At 45.2% G+C, this 27,545-nt stretch overlaps 1 protein-coding gene across 11 annotated transcripts in view; it reads left to right on the top strand.

The window, feature by feature from the left end:
• Positions 1-27,545, top strand: part of LOC120896613 (protein winged eye-like) — a 305,930-nt gene that overhangs the window by 165,324 nt on the left and 113,061 nt on the right. For 3 of the 11 annotated variants that reach the window (XM_040300865.1, XM_040300864.1, XM_040300863.1), the window contains exon 1: positions 22,652-23,900. The exons of the other annotated variants lie outside the window; for them this stretch is intronic. The gene's annotated coding sequence lies outside the window, so the exon portion shown is untranslated. Of the gene's footprint in view, positions 1-22,651; positions 23,901-27,545 lie in introns of those variants that run through there. 11 annotated transcript variants of the gene reach the window in all.

Genomic DNA, 27,545 nt, shown 5'->3' with positions numbered 1-27,545 from the left:
CCCATTGAGATCCTGCCCTTTAGCTTTTCTTCCATGGCTGCTTATGTGCAAAAAAGATGGGAAAAATCTTTTCGTTGTTTTTCCATTGATCCCAGCTATGACATAAAAACCCGGCACTGTCCCACTTTTTAACCTGCGTACGTATGCACACAGGACGTTCCCATGGTACCATGTAACGCAGGAACGGCTCCTTCCCTTCGACTGCTTGTGTTCTTGTACGATAACTTCGCCTGCCTCCGACACTCACCTACACTCGAGTATGAAATATTCATTTTTCACAAGCACCGGTGTTGTTGGCTTGTCCCCACCTCCACCACCACCACACCTACGACAGAAAAGGTCGTCTTTGGAAAGATGAAGAGTCTTTACTGCCAACGATATGATGATGAAGTGGAGAAGCACTACCGGTTGGAGTGCTTCCATCGTCAGTTTCTGTTAAGGTACTCAGCGATGGAATGCAATTGGAGAGCAGCCGGCTGCACGAAACGAGAAGCTATTTCGAGAGGAGCAATATTTTTACTACCCTCGCTCCATGCCTTTTTTGTGTGTGTGTAGGGCTTCCCTATTCCCCACCAGGTAGCAGGGAAGCGGAAACAAAGCGCTCACAGCGAACATATTCCACAGTCATTTCCAAACCCCTTTCGGCAAACGGCCCCCAAAGACACACCCTTTGGGAGGTGAACTTACAGGACATTTCTGCTACAGTCCATGGCTGCACCAGCCAGAACCCATTGTTCTGCACGGAAGGTGCACATTACAATCTCTTTTCCGTTGGATATCTAGTTTTACCAGCCCATTTCCGTGCCTGTGGGCCCGCACCGCCCGACGACCACTCGCTTCCGGCTACTTTCATTCCCAGTGGGCGTAAAATTAAATTTGCCTTAAATGAGCTGCCGCCGATCACCGGACCAAGAGAGAGAATCCAAGGCAAGGCAAGGAGATCTCGGGTTTGGTGTAAAGTGCCAAAAGCCATTGTAAGAACATGCTTGTTTTAGCACAGAAGTGGACATTTATGTGCTACATTGAGCCTGCCCGAGCAATGCAACAGCCTGGTGCGACAAACGGGTACAATTTGCAAACGCTACACCGGAACGGGGCCGATTAAAAGTGCTTCTTCTTTTCATTGTTTCGTGTATGGTGCCAATGTTCTCGACTCTTCATATTTTGCCGTCCCCTTGTGACGTGCTCTACAGTCGTGTAAACGTGTAGTTTCAACCAAAATGAACGTCTAAAGCGTTTTAGATCCCCGGATAATTCTAAGACCGCCGCCTTTCCGCCCCGGGACAGCTGTACTTCAACACGCTGACTGCTTGTGGTCAAACGGTGAAGAGTTCTTGCCTAAGATTTATTCCGTTACAAAATTCCTTCCGGACATGGAAATTCCTTAACGCTACACCGAACCGCCGAACCGTCTTCATTTTCTAATCTGGTCGCACCCAAGTCACAACATTTGCCCGGTAGGATCTTGCGGAGTAATAACTACTTCCTTGTGGTCACAAAGTTTCTCGTGTGCTTGCGATTCCATGCGGCATTGCTATTGGACGTGAACAATTTGTGTGCTCTACAAAGTTACTCAACGCTGCTCACTACACCTTCCGCAGACTGGGTGTCATACCCACCCGGAGGGCGTTGGACGGTTCCGATATTAGATAAGTTCCCTGGAGTGCATCATCGTTACGCGGTCATGTAGCTATTCAAATCGGAACTCCGAACGCGAGCGTGAAGGATTTATGTCGTACCGGCACGCATATCCTGGAGCAACCTGGGACGTCGCGGGCAGGAGAGCACACCGATATACAGGGTTTTTAGGAGTTAAGATAATTTTGGGTCACTTTCGCAGAAAGAGTCACTTACGGGAAGTTTACATTATGTGATGAGACGAGAACTCGACGACACAATTTTTCTACAGACACCTTGGAAATTCCAATTAGATTCCGAATAAGCCTTTACATAAAGCGTACCATAGTCAAAAAAGTGTCCCTAAATTATGACACTCTGAAAACCCCTGTAATGGTGTGCAAGAAGGCTTCCTTTTTTTGCATGTTTAACTTGACAACGGCAAGCACGGAAGCTTCTACAAATCACGCTCTGCGGTGACGGTCATTAGTCTTCATTCAAAGCCAGCGTACGAGCGAGCGTACGGAATGGCACAGGACAGCCATCCTGTCTCGTCCTCCATTGTGATACTGTTCCACGGAAGAATCAACGTATTTGCTTTTACCTCGCACGGTTTTGTGTGTGTGTGTGCGACTTGGGAAAATATCTTTAAAAGCGAAATATTCCGAAAGGAAGATTCGCTCCACGGTCGTTTTATCACGCTCAGCAATCTCCCGACGGTGACAACAATCTTTAACCTCGTCGTTGCACGCTGCTTTACGCCGCAAACGTCACTCGTTTGAGTGTGAGTGCTGCAAATCCTACAAGCATCTCCTCGCCGGAACACGAAAATTTGTACTCCAAGAACAAATGAAGCAGCAGCAACTGGCGTGCCTATCGCGACCGTAGCTCGAGACCATCACGCTCAAGGGAATCGCTGTCGGCTGCCGCCTCGTTCACATCCCTTAAAAGTGTGATAAATTTTGTCGCAAAATAAAAGTAATGACAGCGCGCGTTCCGTTCCTGCGTGTCGTCGGGCGGTGTGCTTTGTCCAACGTTTAGTCACTTCGTTTCAGTCTCGCAGCCCCTCACCACACCACAGTCTGCCCGACGTTGCGTTGGCGATTATGTTTCAAAATTATTCAAATGCCTTGCTTCCCACTTGCATCGACGGCAATTCTAATATGTCGCTGCCTCCGTTGATCTCGTTCTTATCGGGAATTGGGGCGTGCGTATGTGTGTGTTTAGTGGTTTGTAGCTTGTCTCGCCTGCTTTTTTTATCTGCTCGAATCAAACGACTCTCATCATTTAACGTCAAAACACGCCGGAGATGTGTTTTGGCCCTGCGATATGCTACGGGTAGCGGCTACGATGCTGCTCTACTGACCCGGCGTGATACAGAAGGTCTCGGTTTTTATTTAATAATCGCTATTTCCATGTCAGTCTTTATTAGGCCAGCGTATCTTTTACCTTCTGCCATCGGTTGGAGTATATTTAGTCCTCCTGTTTGCTTTGGGGCACGCTGAAGCGCGGTATTTTCCCTGTCGCTTGGACTGACACAGCGATTTAAACATCTACGATAAAAAAGTGATAAGCATGAGGTATTCATTCCTTTCAAATTGGTGACGGTAGGATGAGTTTTCGAGCAGAAAAATTAGTAAAATTTGACACAGAAAAAAAGAAATCATCAGGGAGATAGACGAGTTTATTAGGATACTCAGCAAAAGCTGAACGCAACACAGTTGATGGATAGGTGTTGATGGGCTGTTTTTCGTTCTTATGTTATTTTTGACGATATTTTTGCTATCGTTAGACTCATGAAAAAATGGAAAAGAACTGATTTCTTGCATCGAGATAAACGGTCATATTGCTTACACATAAGTCGTTGTCAGGATTAATTTATGTAAGAAATGTTGTTACAAAATAAAGCTGAAAATAATTAAAGGAAAGTTATAGCCAGGATATACATTTTAAAAACTCATATAAAAATTTGAATCTTGCCAGCTTTAGTTTTTTTCGCCTATGATATCACCGTGTTCTTTTTATTTCGGTTCTAATTTATTTGAGCTCCATGGTTTTTATGTTAACCTAATTGCTAATAGCAATTAAATTCCAACGAAAGAAAGGGATATTGCACACTTCCAGATTTTGATAGATTTTCCTGCTTCTTTTGACTTATTGATTATCGTAATAACACAATATCTTGTCTGTCAGCTACATTAATCTACCTAAATTGAAACACTAAACTAAATTGAATGACTTTTCCATAAAAATTCTGATAAAGATAAAAGGTCGTTTTCCTCATAGTAAACTGAAACATTATGTGTGATAGTTCCAAACACTTGATTATTTGTGGAAAAAAAATTAGATTCATATGGATACATTATTGTGTACAAGAAACTGCTGTTTCAAAGAAAAGCGCACAATATGACAAAAAGTAGAATCATGATAAACTTATTTTTTCATCACAAAACTCCTTTAGAGTGCAGCGCTCCTTTTCGTTCGAAGCGACGGATTCTGCTGTATTGAAAATTCGTACAATATTATTGAAACTGATCCATTTCCCACGTGGAGTTTTTTGTTCACTTCTGATATCGAAACGGAATCGAGTAACGCCTTTCTCCACAGGTTTAGACTTAGTTCCATGCTCGATTTATGTAATCACTGCACAAATTCCGAGTCGATCTAATTTCGATTTTACTCCCCTTAACTGTTCGTAGTTTCGCATATCTAAAGACGTTAACGAATTAAACACGTTAGCTCTTCGCTGTAGCAGCTGTTTAAACAATGCTTTGCTAAAATCTGTACACCGAAAGCAAGAGTTACTGATGATTCGCCAGCTTGTTTCGAAAAGAGCCGAAGGTTTTCTTTTCATTTATTACGAAATGGAAAGTGAAACACTGTAGTCAAACAAAAGTGTTATACCCCACTCCATACGAACTTCTCCCGTTTTCCATTAACGTGCAATTCATCTGAACAAGTCAGAAACTTTGTTGAAAATCTGTGATGAAAACTCGGCCCAAACATTTGCAAGACACGGCCACGGCAGCGGTGGAAATTCCATTACTCGTATTGAACACAAATCCTCCACGAAATGGGAAAACTTTTCCAAAAACTGACAAAAGTGCTTGCAAACAATTGATTCATAATCCGTCCTGAGCCCTACCCACCGGCACTGAGAGTTTCGTACCGACTTTGCCGACCAAATCTTTACAGTTGTTTTAAAGTATCAACGGCAACACTATCGCGGAAAAATAATTTATGAGCTTTGTAAACTAGAATTCTTCTTAAGCTGGTTTTCCAGCGCCTAGGTCGCGAGCACAGCAAGCCTATCATCGACCCGATCGATGCTCAGATAGACAAAAGCTTGAAGAGTGAGTGGCGGGTTTATCTAACGCAGCAAAACCGGTCAATTCGAGGGTAGCAGTCATTCGGCTAAAAACATTCAAGTCATTCATATACCTGCTAAAAGGTTGGGGTTCCGCATTTTTGCTTTGCCAAACGCGATGCTGCTTCATTTAACGGCTCATTAAGTTTTCAATCTAAGCCCAAATGGTTTCGATGGATGGACTTAGTTCCGCTAGAATTCATCTCGGCGAGACGAAGGAATGTACAAAATTAGAATTTGCGCCGTCCATTCCTCCAGCTGCCCGGGCGAGATTGTTCTTATTGTAATGGTTGGTAATTTAAATTTCTTAAGCATATTGGTATCAGCCACAAACTTCGTACGGTCCTGATAGAGGGTGTATAGGGTATGAATATTTTAATCATCAATTTTACCGTATCATACGCGAGACTGCACCGTGCAAGACTGTTGTCTTGAGCGTTTCAAAATGTAAAACTAAGCTAAGCATTGAAAAAGTTTGTTGTTTTAATAATCCATAAAAAAATTAGAACACTTTCGCTCCGACTCTTCACATATACAGCTACCGTTCTTTATAAATAGCTGGTGCTTGTCATTTGCATACCTGTAAACTCACATTGTAATCTAATTAGCAGTTATTTATTCGAACATTTATATCGCATTAAACCATCAACGAGCTCAATGCTCAATCGTGCTCTTAACATGGTTGTAATTTCCATCCTTTCAACAGCTCACGACGATACCGCAGGATTTACACATCATTGTCAGACAGGCAGGCGCACGAAGCTCAAACCTTCCAATCTCCATCCACCATCACGGTGTCGAGAAGTCGGAAAGAAAGTATTTCATTTCTTAATTAAACACATTGAAGCGCGCAGCAGCGCGTTGGTTCGGCACATTGTCGGTCCGGAATAACGCACCGTTCCACTCTCCGTTTCATTCATAATTCCGAATGATAATTTAATATCCAATTGTAATAAATTTCCTATCTTTACGCTATCCTCTGCCCTAGCGAGACGACCCCCGCGGCATGAACGCGTTGCCTCTGGGCGCAGCGAGGGGTCCATGGATCCCCTTTGGTAGCCGCCCGACGCCCTTCAGCCTGACAATGAGTCTCAACTCTTTAAGCCGTCAATTAATTATGCCCGAGAGTGAATAACAAAAAGGTAGGAAAAAACCTTGGACCCAACGAGTGATGAAACGAGGCAAAATGCAATTGTAAAATGTTGCACGAATTAAGTCGAATTCTTTCACTTGCGATACTGGGAAACCTGGGGGAGACAACGCAGGAACAGACGCAAACGTGCACAAACGCAGGAAGCAAACCCTGAAGGAGTAGCAGCGAACCTTGCGCGATACGATCCTTTGCCAATTCCGGTGAAAAACGGGTGTAAACAAGCCGCGCAAGGAATACGCGAAAAGCGGAATCGACATTCATTAGCAGCACCAGCAGTGGCGGCAGCAAATTGGACCAAGGGACGACAAACTGGGAAACTTGTCGCCCTCACACACACACACACACACACACACACACAACACCTACAGCTCGCTGTCGAGAGTCATTCAAATATTTGCATAAACCTACCGCATCTTTGCTCCCGGATATCTTTCTGGGGGATGGAAACGGAGTCGGCTCTACGTAGAATTGGAAACGATAAAAAGAAACCTTCCACCGCTACTACTACTACTACTGCTATTGCGAGTACTACAGTGCCATCGTGGGAGGGCAGGTTCTTCAAACGATGGCGGAGGAGCACGGTTGGTTCGTGCATCGCAAAATTGGTGGTTTCTTGATTCGGTGGCGAACCGGCAGCTCGTAGGGCCAGGAAAGGACAATTCTGAAAATTTCGCAAAAGAAGCAAGCGAAATAACCTTCCCCAGAGAGTGAGGAAAAGAGAGAGAGAGAGTGCGAAATGGGAAGATGAAAAAGAACAAGCAATTAAAAGGAAGAACTTAACGAATGCGCTTGCATTTGCCTTGCATTGGGTTACTTTGCACTTCCGGATTCGCGACACGACTGCACTGTTCATTCATGAGTTTATCTTTCCCCAGCAATCCCCAGCCTGTCCAGCGACGAGCATGAATGAAGGAAGGCAAAATGCGGCAACCAAGCTGTTGTTAGCTGCAATTGTGCTCTCGGTGCATTAAATATTTTGCTATCCCACTGTCATGCACTCTCCGCCCGTTTTCTCTCCACTTTTAATTAAAATTACAAAACTTTTTAAACAGTAAACTCAATAAATAAAACGATATCGGTAGGCGGTGGAAGTAAAAGTTGGCCTATTTCTCTCCCCGGTGTTCATAATTCGCCACTGGACCAGCGGGACAGGGAAGAGGTGGTGACGCAATGACGAAACTATTCATCGTGCAGAGTAAGAATAGTCATGAGAAACCACCGAGCCAACCATCTTGCTGTGCTCGGAAATGAAGCAAGTAGAAATTAATTTGAAACCATCATCATAAAATGAAGAACTTTCTTGGCACTTGGCGTTGGGAAACAGTCCCGCACTACAGTAACCCCATCGGAAAATGGACTATCAAATAGTGCTGGCTAAGAAAATGCAAGCAAAAAAGTAGACTCAATTTTGACGCCATTTTGCACAATTTGTTAGTGGTGCGGTTAAATTTCCTTTCTATGATTTTCCACAACGCCACTCAGCCCGGGGCAAAGCACAAACGCAAGCGTATGCCAATTTTGACCCTCCCATTCCTAGCACCTCCTGGGGCGAGCAAGTTTCCGCTAGTTTATGTCGGTGACGATGCACTATTTGATAATTTGAAACAACCATTGCATATGCGGATGGGAAGGAAATGCAATTTACCTAACAATGCACCACGATACCGATGCCAATGTTTGGACGGGCAATGTAGGAAATTTGCTCAACAACTACCACAAAAAAAAAAACAAATCTTTCCAACAGCCATATTACTTGGCAACGTTACTTGGCACTTGCCGGACAAGAGAAAAGAAAAGTTAAAAAGACCAAACACACTGTTGAGGAGAATAAATATTCTCCCTCCCCTTCCCACAAAGTGTTGCGAGTTTTTCAGGCACTTTACAGCACTCATCTTTCATCGAAGCCCGATGCGTTGCCTGGGGTTTTTTGGTCATACCACTTTCCTTGAAGCCACTTGGTAGAGCACACTACCATCTGGCAAATGTTTTCAACCTCCTCGGAAGGAATGGAAGGAGGAAATCCAGCTCAGTCGCTATAAACCCCATAGCAAAATGGCAAAAGAAGCGAAGCGCAAGTGTGCGCGACCGAAGCATCAAATTTTCATACCATTTTTCGAAATTCTTCACACCGGCTAGAGAGCGCGCTCACTTGGTGCCGGAGGCTATCGCAGCAGCAGCAGCAGCATGGTGAGTTTCTTTTCGCGAAATACCACCGGTGGTGGTGGAGGACCGGTGGGATAAGGTTATCGAAGAAGCGGTGTGCGGATTTCGGATGTGTTTGGCTGGGAGTTTGCGTCCAATCTTTTGTACACTTGCCAAACGCAGCAAGCGGCGGATAGCCCCTGCTGCCGTCTTCGCTGTTTACGCTGTGTTGGAGCTTAAATTGAGATAAATTTTCATTTTCAATGACAGGCTCGCTTTTGTTCTTTCCACGTGCCCCTTGGAATGTTGCAAAATAGAAGCTCCATACTGCGTGCGGGGCGAAGGGGGAGAGTTTTGCCCAAGACGGTTGGCGGCAATGGGCGCGAGGCGTAGTTTTGTATACGCCGGCTCGCCTGGTGAGTGCTCGCGCGATGGCTAGAAGATGTTAAACCCCAAAGTTTAACGGGAACCGGCAACAACATGTTGGGAATTGAATAAAAACCCCATTACTCGAATTGGATAAAGTGGATTTGCATTGCGAAGGTACCGTACCAGCATACCGTCAATTATTAGTCAATCTCTAAAAAAAGCACACCACAGTGTTTACAGAAAACTGCATCAATATTTTCATGTGTTTATCCATTTCTAGCATATGAAGAGACAGATTTATCAAAAACACTGTTTTGACGATATTCAAAGAGTTGTTTTTATTCAAAATCATGTCTACATTCGAATTAAAGTTCAACATAATGTAAAACATTCCCCTTTCTATCACGATGCACACACTAATGGCTGTCCATTCCTTCGACATTGCGCGATAAATTAATCGTTTGTTTGACTCTTTATGCAATTTATTCCATTTCACACTCATGTTACTCCCAGTATCTCTCGCTAACTGCGAAAACAGGCATAATTCATAGAGATTTCTAATTAATTTTCACTATTACCAACCGCGGGTTTTGCATTCGTTAATCAACGTTTTAATAAACACTTAACCCCCCGCACCATTCCACGTTCATTTGGCCTCGCATGGAAAATGTGTATGTGTTAAAAAAAAGTCCATCAGATCAAATGAAACGAAACACTCTCGCTTGCCCCAATATGTTTAGATCCACTATCGCTTTATTCGGCACGTCCAACAGGGGTAAGCTGGAAAGAAAAAAATATTAAATTTTCAATGCAATGCAGCCGAATGGGATATGCACATTCCGGCTACACCCTCGGATGATGCTCCCTGTGAACCATTCTGGTGTAATATTCATAAAGCATATGCCAAATGGGCTTTCTCATTAACCCCCACGCACATATAAACACAAAAACTCCCGAACACTCAGCGGGAACCATAAATCTCTAGGAAAATTAAATTGAACCCGATTCTGATAGAGACGAGCGGTGGGGGGGAAGTCGACGGCCAGCGCTCGAAGGAAGTGTCAGCTCATTTCGTTTGTTCTGATGGCATGATTACTGTCTCCCCCGCTTTCCTGTGCTCTCTCGATAGCGGATGCCCGATTTCCACGAGCGTAACATTTTGCATATACCTTTCCCTCTGCCTGGGTAAACGGTACCCAGCCCTTCCGTTCCATCGGCACCCAATTGAAGCGGTTGGGTACAATGATAAATAATTTAACCGGTGACCGTTGGTCTGATACGGCAATCCCACAGTTTGCCGTGCAGCTTCCAAAAGGACACTTGAACAGAGGCGCCAAGGGACACGCTATCATCATCGCTTATGACAAGCAATGCAGTGGGGTTGTATCGCACCTGTAATTATCACAACACGTTTAATTACTGCTTGAAACGGTAACACGGGAGAGAGCTGGTAAACAAAATTACTTTAACATTTGACCAACCACGTTCCAATCACGCGGGACAAAAATAATTGGAGTAGTTATTGAATTTTTATCGCTATACTCATACTAAAATTACCTTTAATATTTTTTTAAATTATTTACGCCCAGATTATTTAAAAACAAGTCACTATGAAATGAAAGTTACAATATGATTTGAACTATTTTCACAAACGCTTGCTTAGGATGTAATTAAGGGTATAATTATATTTTTGAGGAAAACTTAAACTTTTCCTTGTGTCACATTGGTGCTACCTAATTTGTGTAAATTTTCTTCGAAACACAATTTTGTTGACGATTTTTTTTGCGGACAACATGTCCTAATCCTCCCTCAACCTTGAACTGTCGTGTGGAATCTGTCGCGCAGATTTAAATTCCGTATGGCTTCGAAACGCTTCAGACATTTTTGTCATTTAATATTATCCTACTAATTTAAATTTTATCCGTTCGAATCGATTTGATTATAACCTTTGCATAATTCACTTTACTGAAGTAAACCTTATTCATAAATGAGATACAAATAAAGATTTACAATACAATTTTACTCGCAACATTGCAAAAAATCATGAAATTGCAACGATGTTTTAACTCATAGTCCGGATAGTTTCGTGCTCATGTTTCTAATTACAGATGTTTTGATTCGATTTGCACACAGCGCCAAATTTTCGTAAATTTCGTTAAGTTTTGGACACCCAAGGGGTCTAAGGGTCAATGTCGTCCTAGACCGACAGGATGACAGGTTGTCAGCAAAGATATTTCGGTGCTGTTTTTCTGTTGTCCTTGTAGATGCATTGATCCGAAGTACGAAGATCCGAAGGATTGATAATCCTCTCTATCCACTTCCACGATCTACATCTATCTTTCAATAGTATTGTTGTTATTACTGTTTGCAAATTACAAAACAAATATTTTAAAGCAATTTACCACAATTCGCTTAGGCTGTACGGAATATAAAATAGAAAAAATCTTGCATCAAACTCCGGACAGAAATATATATTTTTTCGTGATAATCAGAGCACAATATGATTAAACCCCATTTTGATAACCACCTTTATAATGGATTTCGATTTATTGCAATGCACCTAGACCAATGAATTATCGAAGACATTTATTTCGAATCGGTTACAAAAGGAACCGCTAAGAACGGTGAACTGGCAGACAACAAATAGCTATTTATCGTGACTTTAGAGCCTACTAGGACCATGAAACATTTTAAATTTGGTATTTTTGTGAAAATCTTGTAAAATTAGCCATGAACTGGATTCGATGGAATTAAATAGAAACATGTTGAATGTCGGGTGTTAGGAGCTGCTCACAATATGAATCAAAACGGTACATTTTTTAACATAGCCAACATAGCATCTCTAATTACTAAGTTTTTTTATCCTCATTTTACCATATATCACCAGGATGCTAAAATTCAAACCCGTTAATCACAGAATTTCAATAATTTATTTCAACAGCACAACATACTTTATTAGACACAATAGTACTCTCCCGGCCAAAGATGTAATCTTTGAAGCGGGCTCCCATCGCTGCTGCCCGCAAATGGGTAATGAAAATAGACCCTTTACCCAGTGTCAACAAAAACTCCCGGCAGGAGAAAAACTCATTAAACCGTACGATCCCACACACAAACATGCACCACTTATCGGAATCTCATCGAAACCTTCACGACACATGCGGTACTTTAGCAAACACACGAGCACACAAGTGATCATTCTATGTAGCATTCCGACCGAAACCAACCCCATCCCCCTCTCCACCTTCCCTGCGTAACATCAACCCATTGCTTGCCCTTGACATTAAGGACCTGCGAGATTAATTAGCATACCTAATGGGAACGGTAAACGGGTCGAACGCATACGACAGATTCTTCGGATTCACAACCGTATCCTCACTGCGGATGGGTGCGAGATACACGGAAAAAGCAAGAATTTTCACCTAGTATTTGGTGCCGGAAACACTTCGCACACAACTTTGCGTTCTGTGTTTTTTTTTCTCACAATTTTCTCACGGCCTTTGTACGAAGGTAGCACGGTACGGTATCGGCAGACTACACCTGGTGGTACTTTTAAGCGATTGTTTGTTTGCGCTGAAATTGTTATGATGTACAAACGCGCACTTTAATATGCATGTTGGTTCTCTTCGATAGCGCCCAGACCCATGTGTTTGATTCCGTTTGAAAACCGGGCTACGCAAACGACGGTTGTTGGAATAATTTAATTAAAATTCGATGCAACGCTCTCACCGCTTCCGCTCGTTTTGATATTTTGAATTTTGGGATGCAATCGAAAGGGTCACACCCTGAACCATATTACATTGCGGAACATTCCCCCTTCGATGAAAGAATGGTTTAGAAACGGGTTCGAATCGTTTTGTTTCAAGCGTTATTCTACCGTGCGCTCACATCGATAGTAATACTAGTGAAAGTTTCCCTTCACTGAACCTGAAAAATATTTTTTAATATTAAAGGCATACATAAATGATTCGTTTCGCCTTTGAAACCTTCGATCGGTTTGCGCCGATCCCAGGAACCTCACCATGTCTGCGGGATCTCGGTTACATTCCTATGGTTTTTACATCGACCGTAATGCGCAAACTAACAGTTTTCCATGTCCAGTGCATCTCCTACCGCCATCGAGCAAGCGTTATTAAAGGCAATACATTTTTATCATACCGTACCGATGTCGAATAGACCGTTGCTTGAGTTACGTACTTCCCCGACGGTACGAGAGCTGACCCCGGGACACTAGAGTGTTGAAGTTTTTGGACACTATTTACTAACCCATGCCATAGTAGACCTCACTCGAGCGCTCTGGTGGCAATGTTCCTCATCGAAAAGAGAGGCGTCCCCGCAAAATTTGTATTTTTAATTAAGGTTTTATGTAACGCTGCTTGGCCCCATCCTCTGTTTAGTATTGTTTTAAAATATTCCTGCACGTAGACTTACGCAAAATGCATTAGCCGTTCATGCTGGAACAGTCTGCTAGTTTAGCTGGAAGCCAACAAATACACTCTCGGTACGGTTGAACCTTTGCGAACTTCCAAACTTCTCCATCCGGCAGTTGTTAATTAATCCACCAACGTCTATATCGTTTTATCGTTCGGTCCTGGCAAACGAACCACTACTAAAAAGAAATTTCTAAGGCTTTGCAAACGTGCTGCTGCATTACAAAGTCACTGCCCGTTTCGGCAAAGTTTGATAATAATTTAAAGTCAATTTCTATGCTACCACCTCAAACTACCTCAACCACACTTTTTTTACGATATGGATCATAAAAAATGCAATAAAAAACAACACACCATGGCACAACTTACCTTGAACTTATGCTGCATCAGCACGGAGATCTTTTTCGCATAAACCTTGTAATCGTGTACTCCGGCCCTCCATCCCAACTACGCCGTTGTTAGCAGAATCGAAACTTTGGCTTACAGTGAGTGCGAAGGATATATCCGTGCGGCCGGGAACGTTCTCGGTTAAGTGTATTTGCTCCGTGGCAATCTATTTTTCCACGATTTTATTCACCAAAAGATGTAAAACAAACTCATTAAAAAGGCTAATTAAGGCTAAAGAAATCTAGCGCGAATGTGGGGAATTCGAAAGGCATCAGAAGAGGGAGAGCTAATTGTTCCGAGTCGCGTAGATGCACGCGTCGTTTGCGGTACGAATTGAAGCGAAAAGATTTGGAATGTCGTTTCAAGTGCAGCTGCTGTACATCGACGGGAATGAATATTCATAGATCGATTGTAGAATAATTAGAAGAGACAGTGAAATTGAATCAAAGCAATAGCGAGCCGTCCGTTCCAGATTCGATCTAATGTACGAAAAAAGTAATCTTATTTTTGGGTAAACACAATTTAATAAGATAAATATCTATTCTTCATAATGTTATTTTCCTTTTCAAAGCTTGTAAACTTCAATTTTCCTTTGCTACAGTCTACTAAAGGTACAAAAAGGCACCCATTCTTGTTGTTGTTGCTGACTGTTAAATTCCACTCTCTTGTCGTTCCATTCGAAAGCGGTAATTAATTTCCAAATAAATCAGAAGGCAAATTTACAAATCAAATTAACACGTCTAATGCCTCCATTATCTCTGCAAGATCGCCCAGAAGACTAATGAAGATCTTGTCACTCTGCAATGAAAGTGACAGTTTTTTTTTCTCCTATCCTACCTTTTTTCGCTCTCTCTATCGTAAACCATCAAATCGGAAATGTAAATACACAAAAAAAACAAGTGCGCACACTTTAAATAAAGGATTCGAACAGAGCCAGATTCCGTTGCGCCATCGACAGAATGTCAAACATTCGCCCCATACCTTGGCGCAAGCGTTTGACTTCCGTGCAATTTCAATTATCGCCGCCATCTTCTGCTCGAGAAGGGAGCCTCTAGCTGCTAGTGTTTCCACCCCTGAGCCTCCCCTTGCGTGTTCGCGTTAGATTTTTATCATTCGCTAAAAGAAATGAAAAATACCCAATAGCATTCCAGCGACATTGTTCGGCTTTCTTTCCCGCTCCCGGAACGGAAACGATTCGCCCTCTCTCTCCGTCCCCTGCATGGACATCGTCGCTGTTTCGTTGCTGCAATCGATGAGGGAGGAATCGAAAGGATGCCAACCAGCCATCACTGCCAACAAGTCCTTAACGAGTCGATGATGAAACGTTTGATCTGCGGGGTTGAAAAACCCGCCGTAGCCCTCACAAGAACACAACGACAATCTCGAGACGGACGCCGGGACGGATGGGAGCCTCAGGTTGGCGGGGGAAAAGCAAACAAGCTGTCGGATGCGAGACGGTTGTGCAAAAACTATACTTTTATTCTTCGCTGTCAAACAACTACCTCCTCCTCCCCCCCAGTCCAGATGCCGAAACCTTGACTCTAGGCAGCGACGACCCAAGTTCCCGTGATTCATACTCCCGAATAGATTTCAGTTCGATTAAGAGTGACATTTCCTTTCCATCTTGCCATCCATCACGCGCTAGGAGAATGGGCAGGGCGACCGACTGCTCCCCGGCGCACAGTCGGATAAAGGACATGCGTTTTTATTTTCCTTCTGGTATTTATATTTCACTTCTCGCTCGTCTTGCCCGGGCCCGGACGCGCACAACCTTTGCCGGATGACAAATTTTCTTCTCGCTAAACAAATGCTTCGGGTTTGGCAACATTGAGCCAGCCAGAAAAGGAGTTGGGCTGGGAAGCTACCAAATTCCCACCTTCCCCCGCACACGCATTGTCAACATGCGATTACTTTTTCCTACCGGAGATGGACGAGTATCCTGCGCTTCCTCGGGATCTCGGGATGGTACAAAATGAATGAAACACATTCAGACAACCGGAACCGTCACTACTAGCGCTACTAGCGCCCCGTCCCCGGAAGCTGCCTAAGATGTGGGAAGCTGCCGGCTTCCCCTCCAAAAAAGGTGACGGAATGGGGCGGTACGGATTCGCACCGCACGGAAGATCTCGGTAAATATTTAACGAGTCACGCACTTGTTACTTTCGATTAGATTTTATGAAGTCGACACCGGCGCACAGCTTTTGCTCCCCCTTGGCAGTCCGCGGATTAAAGTTCTTGGAATCTTCAAAGCATTAGGTACACTCCCGGGGCCTTTGCGGGGAGAAAGGGAAGGGAAAGAATAGAGCATGCTACAGGGTGCTGCTTACATCAGTTGGCGCCGCTGGCGCTGACCGGCTTGTGATGGGGAAGAAGGAAGTACGCCCAGAAAACCACTCGAAGGCTCATAACGTTGATTGATGGATTTTTGAGCGACTTCGAGTGGCGATCCAACTGATCCAAACGGGATGTGTGTATGTATGTGTGTAATGGGCTCGGACCGGTAGAAAGAGTGGGAAAAGATCGAGCAAGCGAAGGCAAACTTAAATCAGATACACGAAATCTGGTCGAACGGTGGGCAAGTGACCACATTTTTGTGTGAGTGTGTGCGTTTCTTTTTTTTTGGACCAACAGCGCGTATGGTGTGCGCTTTGGGCGCAGATCCTTTGGCAAAGTGCGCCTGATAGTCTCGACCGATGGGACGGTTATGATGACGATGATCGATGCTCTTGACACATGCACGACCACTTGTCTGGACCCTCGTCGCACCGTCTGCCGGGAAGGAAGGAAGAAAGGAAGGAAGGAAGCAAGAACTGAAATCACATCACCGCCCAAACCGAACCACACAAGCTACACCTGAACATGTTTCGGAGGTTTATCAATTTGTACCTTTGGTCAATTTTTTTCTCTACTTCTTCTGTTTTCAGCTACATTGATTCCTCGGATCATGATTTAACATATGTTTTTTTGTCCTGTTGTTCTGTTGATCAACCCAGATGAACATGGTAGACAATGCGATGGTACTGTTTGCGGCATATACTCGAGCTTTCCGATACTCTAATTAATCTTATTAGGAAGAAGGGTTGTCACAACAGAATGTATGTTTCTGTCATTGTCGTAGGGAGATATTGTTGTGATGAAGATTTGAAGATCACAGCCGAAGCCATTTCCTTTCAACCGAAGCCCGATTTGTGGACAGCTTCTTTCACTGTCTCATCATTAGGCAACATGCAACGCTATCTTTAATCGCGAGAAAGAGTAGTGGAAGTTTACCGAGGAGAAAAGAAATTTATGAAAATTACACCATTCATTCCAAGAAAAGAGGCTCATTTCTGCTACCCAACGGCACATTAACATGCCCCGGGATTGGGTTTTGCTCGTGGTGTGTTATTCTATCACGTAGGAAATTATCGTTCATTTTACAGAGATGCAAGACGAAAACTAATTCTATCTTTTCACCGAGATCACCAAAACACTGAGCAGCAGTGTGGGTACGAAGAGAAGGAGCGCAACACCAAAAAAAGATCCAACCCACAGCACCACCAGCCCAGCCCGCTGGTGGGTTGGACAGGCCAAACACCATCCATCAGGGACGGCCCATTGTGTTGCCGTGGCCTCTCCGCCTATTAATGATGATTTCTTACGCTTGTTCTGTGGCCCCCGCCGAAGATGGGATCGACGACAGGCGAAACGCTCGTTAAGCAGTCTCTCGGCAGTGCCTGCCAGCCCTTCGCTTCCCCATGCCTGCCATCGTCCAATCGCACAAATCGCACACGCCGCTGGTGTCTTGGTCTTGGTGTCTTGGTTTGTCTCTCGAGTGAGGGTAATGAGATTCAAGCCCGTCGTCCTACGTCTAGGAGCAGCAGCAGCAGCAGCAGCAGCACCGTTCGTCGAGGTTTCTTAGCCCCACGGATCAATCAACTACGGCTACTTTTTCGGACCGAAACCCGTGGTCGGAGTCTTTCGCGTTTCTTGAGTGCTGCTCATGATTGATTTCACTGCTTCACGCAAGCTTTCCACGCACACACACGACCCTTGTGTTGCACTCTCCCCCGGGACCACGGCCACTTTTATTGCGGCGCAGTGTGTTGGAGGCGTACGTCGCACGTCGCCCCGCACAGGCTGTACGATTTAACGTCTAAAATCATCTGAATTTAATCATTTTATCTCGTCTTACTACGGTTTTACGGTGCACGTTGGATAGAATTTCATTAAAATAATTCCAACGTCAGCCTCATGAAGCCATTGGAATTTCAATGAGACTGGATGACGATGGACATCTTTTCGGCTAAAAGGCAAGGTACAGAGCGGCCCAACACTTCTTGAGCCTGCGTCTACTTAGCCTCATAGAAAACGCACACGCTTCACACAAGATGATTTCAAACGAGCCTGGGCGCCTCCCTTACGTTCCCATTTACGCCTTTTCGATGGTCACTTCACAATGCCGGTGTGGAACGGCGTAAGTGCGTAAGCAAAACTAACATTGCTGCTGCCGCAACAATCCAACGAACTATTTACGGTGCCGTCAAAACTATGAGTAAACGAAAGAATAAAATGTAATATTTCTTGACTAGCCCAACCATCCTGCTACAACTACAGCACCACCATTACCCGGTTGAACGAGGATTGCCCAGCGAGCAAAACTTTGCCCAAACAAACCTCACGCCCAGCGTGGAAGCTCCATGGCAATCCACTCTGCATGTATCCTTCTCAAACATTATCTCTCATTTATGCTACGCGCCCGCCAGGGAGTGGGAATCCATCGCCGAAAAGTTTATCTTTTGCTCGTCGAAAGTGAAAGTTCTAGCAGGGCTGCTGCCGTGCCCTCCAGCAGGCTGGCCAAGAAGGATGGCTGTGTGGAGCAGGACGCAACGATAGTTATCAGAAAGTCAGCTGACAAGACAAGATGTTGGGTGGGTTTGTTTCGAAGAGAAGCAGCCAGATTACAACCCAAGATGGAGCACCCGTTGCAGTAGCACACAGACACGCGCACGCACACGCACACACACACACACACACACACACGTACACCAAAGTGGATAACTCGGAAAGATCGCTCAAAGTGAACCAAAAACAAGGAGATGAAGATGGACAAGGTTTTATCGTGTAGAGAACTCCAACTCCGAAGCGCCAAGTTGGAGCGCAGTTGGAGATATCTCGACCAACAAAAGGGAACTAGTTTTTACATCACACCGTGTACTGCTGCTGGAGTTCGGGGTGGTGGGATAGAGAAGCAAAAAAGCAGATTGGAAGGTTGAATGACGCTCAAAGTGGCAAACGGAACAGAAAGAACGGTTCTATGGTAAAGTTTTCGCTACGATTCTTTTCATGCCAGTTTGCCCGTGAGCCGGATGTGCTGCCTAGCGAATTGAGAGGTTCTACAAAAGCGGGACAAGATAGAGCGCCAACTTTCTACAAACACACACACACACACGCAGCCCAAACCCTGGGCACTAGAACCTGGAACTTGGAAAATCCAACTTTATTAAAGCATCTCGCATACACACGGGGAAGGATTTTTCAATAAAGTTTCGTCCTACGCCTTGTCACCACCACCGCCAACTACAACTCAATGGCGACAACGGGCAACACACGGCCAAGTAAGCCAGGAATCCGGAATCCCATTCGCTTGCCTCGATGCACACGATTGCGTTTTATGAAACAATGAATTTTAGCTATGCATGGTGTTGTTTTCCCGTGTCTCGCCCTTTTTTTTCATTCTTTCAAAGTCAGGACATGGGCCAAATTTTACGACGCTTTTGCGAGGACCTTCACCGTTCACTGGGTCCCTGTCGGTAGTTAATATATATTTTCTTTACCACATCATCACACTCACACACACACGCCGTCGTCGCAATGGAACTTTGGTACCGCTTCTTGACAATTTTTAATACCCCCATCCCGTTTTCTTTTCCTTCCCTTGTCGGTGGCGGTGTGATGACTCCGGTGGAAAAGATTACGGCCCGCGCTGTTCAACCCGTTCGTTTCGGTGCAGTCAACATAGTGTATGTTTGTGTGTGTGAGTGTGTGTGTGTGTGTGTGCTGCTACCCTACAAGCCAAGTGTGTTTTGGTACTGGTAATGGCAACACAGTTACAGGATCGTTGAAGGATTTTTAATGTTTTTAATCTGCTAGCAAATGGGTGTCGTTTCGCTCCGCAACACCTCAGATGTTGGCATGTGTAATGTTAGGCGGGTTTGATGCTGCACGTTATCCCGTTATCCGGGATGTTGTGCGGAACACAGGGGTGAAGGGTTTGTTTTGTCGCTGCAGCCGATACACACAGCATTAACGGCCCCGCAGAGGGTGATAGGGTTTGTGTATGTGCTCTCGGAGGTATGTATTGCAGAGATGACACGCATGATCCGAGTTTCAATCGCGCAGAACGGCGGAATCCGTTTGACAGCTTGATGTTTCATTTTTATTTAATCCACCAACTATCAAACTCATTGTTGACGGGATTAGCTGGGCTTTGGGAAACAAAATACATATGTTCCAATACTTTCAATACATCGAAATAAGTGCAGGTTATTGTCCCCGAGATACGCTGCGCTGATTAATGCTAAATTTTGACGTGTGTTGAGATTCCCAGTTTTAACCAACATATAGCCAATTGTCGTGTAAATTTGCTTTAAATAGTAGATATTAAACCTGTGTTGTGCTCTCTGGAGTGCACCCAGAACTCCGATGCGACTCCGGTTATTGTTAGTCCGATTCCGACTACTATAAAACCGGAACAACTAGTCCCACCCGAAGTCTTACGAAGTCGGAGTCGTCCAGAGTCGTCCGGGATCGACTGGAATCAGAATCAAACTGGAGTTGGAGTCACCTGGAGTCGGTAAATGTTGGGCAAACATTTCATTTAGTTTCGCAATTCGTCTTTTACTTTGGGCGTGCATTTCGCAAACAGGCTTTGTTTCTTAGAACAGCTTAGCTTAGAACAGCAATGTCTTGTGACAGTTTTCGACCGTTTCCGACCCCAACACAGGCCGACTCCGACTGCCGATGATTGTGGATGACTCCAGTTCCGGACGACTTCGGACGGCTGCGGATAATGCTGGTCAGATTTACCTTCCGGAGTCGAATCAGAGCTGACTCCGGATTTTTGAAAACTTTACTCATCACTAATTCTTCACCGAAGATTAGAATTTTAAACCTTGTATTAAAGATTTATAAAATGCTTCGAACAAAGGAAACATTATTTTGCATTTGACGTTTTATGTGTCAAACCAGTACAACTTTCTCTAAAATCCGTCAAAGGGGTCCTTCACGATTCTAGTCAGCTTTTTTATATGAAGTTTGACAGTTGAAGGCTGAAATCATGTAAGCATTCCACACAAAACCACACACTAAACTAGCCTGCGATTTACAGCCTAAATTATTTTAGCCTCAAAGATAGAATTAGATTCGAGTACCTGTACGAAAAAATGGCAAAACAAGCTGATGTTTTCATTTATCCCAAGTCGCGGTGGTGGAGTCTAGAATCAAAGTGTATGTAGACCAGGTGGTCCCACAGCTTGTTTTTTTTTAACTTTTGCTTTTGCTCAAACATTATTAAAATCTTCATTTATAAGCAGAAGCGATAAAAATCAGCCTTCTAAATACATACACCTTGGGATAAGCCTACCTGTATACTATACCCACTTTGATAGCTGCTCTAAAACTGCCATACAATGCAAACAGCTGACAGGCTGAAATTTCAGTCTTGGATCTAAAAACGGAAAGTTGCCCAAATTTAGAAAACCGCGTCTCTTCAAATCCTCGTATAAGAGGTATCTCGCATATCTCAGAGACACCCTGTATTGGTGTTGTGTAAAATCAATTAAAACTACGGTTAAGTTGAGCAAAAAGCTGGTCCATATGCTGCACACACGTTTAAAGCCGTCGGTATTGGAACACGGAACGTTTTTTTGCCTCCTGGCTTAAATCAACTCCCCTACCCACCGTGCAGTATTCGAAATGTGTCTTGGGCGGTCCAGGCAATAACAAAAAAGAAACCTCACACACGCAGTCCAGAGGATGGGAAAAACATCACCCGCTTCCGTAGCATAACGCGCGAATGTGTGTGCGAATGTGTGAAGTGTTTTTGAGCGGGATTATATGGCGGGCTTGCGGGTGTGCGTGCCTGCATGGGGCCCGGACGATATCCGCACCCGCCAGCGTTTGAGGCGGGAGTTGCGGGTGCAAAGGGTAATACAGCAAGACACGGGCAAGGCATTTTCCGCGATTTTCGCCATTGCGCGTCCTTCGGCCGTTCATTTTCGTCGCCGGCACACACCGCGTTATCGTCATCACCATTCGCCCCTCTCCATCCCGTTCACTAATCCACCACCCTGCTTCGTACGGAAAGGAAGCAGCAACAGCAACAACAGCAACAAAAACACGAACGACAAAAAATGGAAATTCCCCTCCAGCCCACTTTCCACCCACTAACGGATGAGTGCGCTTATTTTTTGTTTCTTTCTCCTCTTCTTTGCAATTTCAAGAAGTGCACTGTTCCTTCTCGCTCTGGCGTACCATGTTTTCTCATTTCCCATCGTCTTTTTTATAGTACCATAGGAATGAGGGAGTAGCAACACTGCCAAGTACCATGAGAGTGAGTGGGATAGGGCGATTGCTTGAAACCCGCGCACACATCCATCATCAGCTGTTTTGAGCACGAAGCGAAGCGCATGAGTGCTGATCTCGATGATGTTTTTTTTTCTCTACTGCTTTGACTGCGCTACTCTATCTCTGTTACGCCACGATGTGAATGTTGCGCTTTCGGTCACTCCACAGTGACCGCAAATGGGGACGTTCTCTCGCAATAGAAGCGCTCTGGCGTAAACCATCTTCTCCGAGATTTGATTGTGCTCTTCTCCCTCTCAACGCTTCGAGATACCCGAACACAATTTCCGAACGAATGTCGTTGTTGAGAGATTACAGAATGTCGTAAAAATATTGGTAATTTTGTAGTAAAATTCAGTACACGTTAAAAATGTCTTTCTAAAACTAAAACTAGACAGAAAACGCCATTTGAATAGTCCACCGCCGCAGAAAGATAGCTAAACCAGCAACAAAAACTCGCTTCGTTGTCACTCGCTCTCTCGCTCTCACGCTCATTCTTTCTCTCTCACGCTCTCTCGCGCTTCTTTCGTACAATCGCTCGCTCGTACGTACGGGTCCGCTTGGCAGTGCGTTTCGGGCCGCTGCTCAGTTCTCACTGATCTCTGTAAGCGTGCAGAAGTGCGTGTAGTGAGTTTTTGCCGTGAAACAGTGAGCGACGTTACGCGGACGCTGCTAGGTCGCAATCGTAAAGTTAAACCTTGAGCGTGCAAAACGAACTGGTGAAAGCAAGTGTTGAGTTTCGAAACAAAGAGCAAACAGAAAAGTAAATATTTCCAAAACTCAGCCAACACTAGAATAACCTAGTCGAAAACAAAGCAGTCAAAGCTAAAGTAAGAGAATCGTTCCATCTGTAATCACTTCTTCGTGACGCTGCTTGATGCGTAATTATTGTGAGACAAAACAACACCATCATATCGTTCCGCAAGCAGCGCGCTGTAAATAGTGGTGCACAGAGAATTTTGTGGTTTGTGTAGTGTTTGGCCGTGACCAATAAATCGGGAAAAGCAGCAAACCCCCGCTACTGACGGCGTGTGTAATCGTGCGTTTCTAGAAGCAGCACAATTTTACCAGCTCTAAAAACCAGTAAACATCAACAGCAGCTTCGTTTCGAGAGGAAGAAAAATCGGATTAAAATAAATCCATTCCCCCTTCGAAACAAGGCTGGCTGGCTGGCGTGTGTTGTTGTCTTCGGCTTTTCTGTGCTGCCTGCACAACCAGAGTGCGTTAAGAGTGTGTGCAACAGAAATCTAAACCGCCGTGCCACCAAATCTGGAAGGGAAGTGTGTGCATGTATACATATATGTGTGTGTTTGTGTAATAAACCTTCACAGAATTTCACGCGTGGTACGAAAATTGTGTGCTGTGAAAATATAAAAGCGGCGACCATCTTTTCGCTGGGCTGTATTTTGTGCAAGTGAAAAGTCAGCCCACCCTCGCAGTTCGGAGTTTCGGGGTTTTCTCGTCCGTGGCCTATAGTGGTCAGAGTGAAAATCCTACCTAGAAAATCGACACATAAATCTTTCCGCTGCCCGGGATCGCCCAAGGCGCGTATACTGAGTTTTGATTCTTTCCGGATTGCCAGCTCTACTACTGCTTCCGTGTGCGACAAGATCACCGAAATTGCAAGTGAAGAGTGTGTGTGTGTGTAAGTGACGCATTAAAGGTGTGTGGTGGGCTTGAAAAGAGTGACGCTTTACTCTGCGTTAGGCGCTCACCTTTAAAGCCTCCAGTGTCAAACGGGCGGAGGAGGCCTGCGTGTCTTGTGAAGTGTTTGCCGAATTTTCACGCGGCCAAGCAATGAGTGCAAGTGAACACATTTCCACTGCAAAAGGTAATATTCTTCTTCTACACTTCTCTCCAACCGCCTCGCGCTAAGAAAGGGCTCTGACAACAGGCAAACGGCAGCTGCCCCCTAAGAGCGGCAGCAAATCACATCGGTTCCGACCATTTCCTTCCTTACGCGACATTTTCATGTTCTTTCGACAAGTTGAAGAGAAATGATTGATAAATTGATTTTTCTCTCCGGACGGGGTTTCTGTGAGGACGGGAGCGCGGTATGATGGGACGAAAGCAGCGCTTCGTACAACGAAAGTTATTTGTGACGTAACGAGGAAGGGAAGAGTGGGCTTGGTGAAATGTATGTTATGTGTACGTGTGCGCTTGTGTGTTGCTGGTTGTTGCTGAACATTTTCCCTACGCTCGCCTGCTGCGACCAACATCAAAGTGTGTGGTTTCGATAGGCATGCCTCCAACAACAGCAACAACAACACTGCAACGCCTCCCGTTTAGACGCTGGCTCCCACGGAACTTGTGGGCGAGATTGTGTATGTGGGGCGGTGGTGGTGGTGGTGGTGGATGGGGGCCTTGATCAAAGTTTCCGCGCCGCGGACGGTATATCGCGCTCGTCATCGTGTTGCGGCGGCCACCAGCGCTGTTATCTCATCGAAAGGTCGGTTTTCTTCAATACCGCCGCGGTTTGGCAGCGTGCGTTCCGTGTGGCAGGGCGGGCGGCATGTTTCAGAATGCGTAGCCAAAAGAAACAAAAATCATCGAGCCGAAAACAAAACAATGTGTATCAGCAGCAGCAGCAGCAGCAGCCCTGCCGGAACGGAAGCGGGTGTTGCTGCTGGGTGGGGGTACACGGGGTGGTGTATGGTTTGAGGTTTTTTTTAGTTTGTTCATGCTTGTTTTTGCGATCCACCGACGACGACAGATGGACATTCGGAGGCCATGGTTTCGGTTATTGGAGAAACACAAAAAATAACACGGTCATACACACACACAGCCACACAGACACACAATCTGAGACCTCGGACTCAGCGAGGTCATCTTCATGGGTTATATTACGTTAGAGCCAGCTTGAATTTCAATTTGAAAAAAAAACCCACAGCTTTATACCACCGCTTCAGGGCGAATTCGCTGCAGGGTTTCGCATTGTTGTGGTGAAACGGCAGCCTATGCCTTTATGGATGATCATGATCACAGTGATCTCACCTGGGACGACTCTCATCTTTGACATCCCAACATCATCCCGTACTACGAGCGGCTGCATGTACGACACCAAACGAATCACATGGTGTGTGTGTATGCGTTGTCCTCTCTCGCGCGTTCACCTGAGATTTTCCGCCTCAAATGAGAGCAATAATCGCACCTGTGTGTTGTCTCATCGGCCACAGGCGGAAGACTTCCGTCGGCAACGCGCGTTGTGTGTGATTCGCGCTACCGGGTACATGGTGTGACGTCACGGCTCGCGGTGCACTCTCGTCGAGAGATTTGCGGTCGAGATTCGGCACCTGTGTGTGTGTGTGTGTATCAAAACAAACGAAAAACCCGAGGCCCGATGCTCATCTTAAACGGTTCTCGTGCGCGCTCCCCTTAAGGGGGGGGAGTGCGGCACAAATAATAACAATGATTTCGCGCTATACCTACCACCCTGCTGTGGGGGGTTGTGGAGCGTTGTAGGTTAGGGACAGGGAATTAAAAACCACCTGTTTGTTTTTCTATCTCTTCGCGTCGGACGCGCTTCGTAGGTGTGCGAGCTCGCCGTCTCTTGGTGATGCTGATGATGCTGTGAGCATCAAACAATCTTAGCTTTTTTGTATTTTCCCTGCCACGAGCAGCACGGTTGAAGTAGGGCAAAATTGTTTTATATTTTATGTCCACTTTTTCCCACCAGAAAAGCCTAATTTTTGCTGAATGCTTTTGATGCTCTGACCCCTGCTGTCTGACTGCAAAAAGAAAGTCAAATGATGGTGACGGAAGACGCACTCCAGCATTTGCTGTTGTACTTCTCTTCCAATGAAGGCAACATTTGGGTGCGGTTTTGGATGCTTTTTGCACCACCAATGTCCCTTGTTTTAGGCTCTGCTCTGATTGACTTAGACGTGCAACAGCAACAGAGCAGCCGAATGGTTATCGGAATTGTTTCTGTGCCGCTTTTCTTTACCGTTTGGTGTCTCGTCTTGCATTCAGCACACGCTGAAAGCTACGGTGTGATCTGCGTTTGATTTTGCGACCCCTTTTTTCCAATCGGGTCTCTCGCTGCTGTAATTGTACACCACGCTGCAATTACATTCCGGCGACGTTATCTCTCTCGTTGTGTTGACAACACTTTTGCCGATTTGTGTGTGCGTGTGTATGCGAGTGCGTGCATGTCCCCTTCCCGGTATGTTTTTGCTGCACGCATCGCCCTTCACCTGGGAGAAAAAGATGTATAATTTTAGCTTTCCGACTGCAGCGCTTCGCCTCTCACACCCTGTTCTTTTGATCTTGGAAGCAGATACGCGTTCCGGCTTTGGGACGCTTTATCGATGCATCGTTCGCCGATTGCACACACACGCATATGGTCGAGATATATTCGTCGCCGTCGTCGGCATGGCTGTGGCAGCATGAGATCAGATAGTTATGCTTTGAAATTTGAATTGTGCATGGGATGAAATTCATTAAGGGGAAATATTATACCTCCCAGTGTGGTTCGGGAATGTGTGGTGGTATCATATTAATAGGATTGCAAGTTTCGGACGGGATTTACCGATGGGACGTTTTGTTGGTTGTTTAATTGAAGTCATCCGAAAGCAAGCAATACGGAATTGTTGGAATATTGTTTGTATCTTCTGCTGAACATAAATTTAGCAAAGCATGTCTTTCAAATCCACATGACTTGAACGACTCTATGAAATGCAATTTGGGTCCTAGAGTGCCGCAAAGATGAGTTCGCACTCCGAGCCCTAATTTTCACTTGGACTTGTGCCAACTACATCCCTCAGCCAAAAGAAACCCTTGCCTACGATGATCCCAAGGTATCTTTGCATCCAAAAATCTCTAATTGACAGCTTAACATAACTTCGCGCTTGAAATGTCGATCGCCGCCGCCCGACCATTAGTTGATTCACACACATACGCACACACACACTGTGAGGCCAAGGAGGAGAGCGCAACCGGTAACGAGGTTGTCGAAAATCTACCTCCACCACAGTGCGGCTCTGCTTCTTCTGCTTCTTCTTCTTCTTCCCTTCAATCAATGTTCATTACGCTTTCGGGTCCGAAAACTCACCCTAGCGGTTTTTCCTCGCCGTTCGGTTTTCGGCAAACGAATTCTTCGGCTCCTCCTACCTCTCACCGTTGAACCCAAATCAATGATGCTGTGATTTTTTGCTTCCTTTCGTCTCAAATCCCCTTCTGCTAGACAGTGTGTCTGTGCCGGCCCGCGGGGGAAAAGCTGTGTTCCCATCGACCCAGAGAGAGGCACAGATCTACCGGCGCCTGTCACTTTAATATGCCCGTGATGAGCAGAGAAGGAAGCAGTGTGCTGGAGCAAACTTCTATTTTCTTCTCGACAATTTCTTGCCAACGAGCAATGCTGGGCGGGAAAAAAGGGTCCCCAATTTTGGATGATGGAAAACAGCTCGTTTCCATCCCAAGCATCTGCAAAGCCACCCCTGGAACCGGTACGGGAGAGACGCGCACGATGAAAATA

The sequence above is a fragment of the Anopheles arabiensis genome, chromosome 2, assembly GCF_016920715.1.
Source record: "Anopheles arabiensis isolate DONGOLA chromosome 2, AaraD3, whole genome shotgun sequence".
Classification (NCBI taxonomy): domain Eukaryota; kingdom Metazoa; phylum Arthropoda; class Insecta; order Diptera; family Culicidae; genus Anopheles; species Anopheles arabiensis.
Note: the sequence above shows the minus strand (reverse complement) of the source record. Positions and strands in the feature narration are given on the sequence as shown.